The sequence below is a fragment of the Xiphophorus hellerii genome, chromosome 7, assembly GCF_003331165.1.
Source record: "Xiphophorus hellerii strain 12219 chromosome 7, Xiphophorus_hellerii-4.1, whole genome shotgun sequence".
NCBI classification, from domain to species: Eukaryota; Metazoa; Chordata; class Actinopteri; order Cyprinodontiformes; family Poeciliidae; genus Xiphophorus; species Xiphophorus hellerii.
The window spans coordinates 6,012,765-6,014,104 of record NC_045678.1 but is presented as its reverse complement, the minus strand read 5'-3'; the positions used below and the strand labels follow the sequence as shown (position 1 = coordinate 6,014,104).

At 39.2% G+C, this 1,340-nt stretch overlaps 1 long non-coding RNA gene across 1 annotated transcript; it reads right to left on the bottom strand.

Moving 5' to 3' along the window:
* Positions 1-452: 452 nt before the first annotated feature.
* Positions 453-1,106, bottom strand: LOC116722551 (uncharacterized). Its single transcript, XR_004339780.1, has 2 exons — positions 768-1,106; positions 453-627 (listed from the first exon to the last, which is right to left on the bottom strand). It is a non-coding gene; the product is annotated as an uncharacterized LOC116722551 (long non-coding RNA).
* Positions 1,107-1,340: the final 234 nt, after the last annotated feature.

The window sequence follows — 1,340 nt, the reverse complement described above, 5'->3', positions numbered from 1 at the left end:
ATCTGGCCCTCTTTGCAAAAAGTTTGGACACCCCTGCTTTAAGGGGTTCTTTCTCTTTAAAGGGTTCTTTAAAGAGAACCCTTTAAAGAACCCTTTAAAGGGTTCTTTGAAATGCAAAGTTAAGTGACATTTTAATATTTTAAGCTGCTTTAGTAGATGTAACTAAATTGATGAAAGTAAATGAAAGGAATATTTTCTAGACTAAAGTTTAGAACCTTTTAATCGTCTTTAATCTTCTCATCTCCTGAAACGACCGTGATTCTTGGTGACCAAAATGTGAAAACATGAATAGTTTGATTAAAAGTAGAACCAGTCAGATTAGAAAGAACACAGCTTTATTTGCTCTCAGTATGAACATCAGTTTAATCATAATTAAACGTATTGAGAAGCTAAAAACAACAGATCGTTAATGCACTTCAACTCTGTAAGAACATCAGCCACATTGTTTTAAAAATTAGAAATGTTTCATCAGCACATCGGGCTCATGTGATCCCAGCTCCAGAAAGGTGAAGGTCTCTGGACATCCTGAAGGTCAAACACCGAGTGGCAGTCAGGAAGACGGACACTTGATGAGACATCCTGCAACTCAGAGGCTGCAGAAGCACCGCACTGATGGTTTACCAACATCTGGAAACACATCGGAATATATTAGGAATGGATTCTGACACTTCAGTTATGTGCAACATCCTGGCTAAAATTAGCGCATGCATATTCGGCACTATTGCAGGTTTTATAGTAGTTTAATGCAAAAATCACCGTTAGCTCACCTGCACCGTCTGAGCCACCTGCTTTCCTCCCGCTGCAAGGCGGAGATCAGCTGTCCTCCTCCCACCGGCGCGTTTCTAAGCAACACAATCTTAAGACTGCCTTGTTTTTTGTAGTTTTTAAAAAAAAATTTCTGAAGACTTCTTTTTCTTTTATGTTTTTGCCATGGGGAGTCTGACAGAGCATTCTCTGTTTCACTGTGTTCACATGCAACAAACATTCCTCTTCCTCTGATCCAGAACTAACAAGCCGACCAGCAGAACCCAGAGAATATGAGGAGCAAGGACAGAGAATTATAAGGACCGAAGTGAACTTTTCCATCCAATTCAATGCAGATTGAAACACCCAGATTGAATTGTTGTTCACTTATTTTTCTTCATTCTGACTTCATATTGCTGCAACCAGACATGGGCAGGTTAAAAAGTGGGAGACCCAGGCTGAGTTGCTTTATAAATTTGTCTTTTGCTTGATTTTTACATTTCATTTAACAGGCCAGCTACACAACAGCAGCTATAATTTAATGTGAAATAACCGGTTCGTTGTCGTTTTTATGAAAGTGTTTAGCGCTAGTTTGA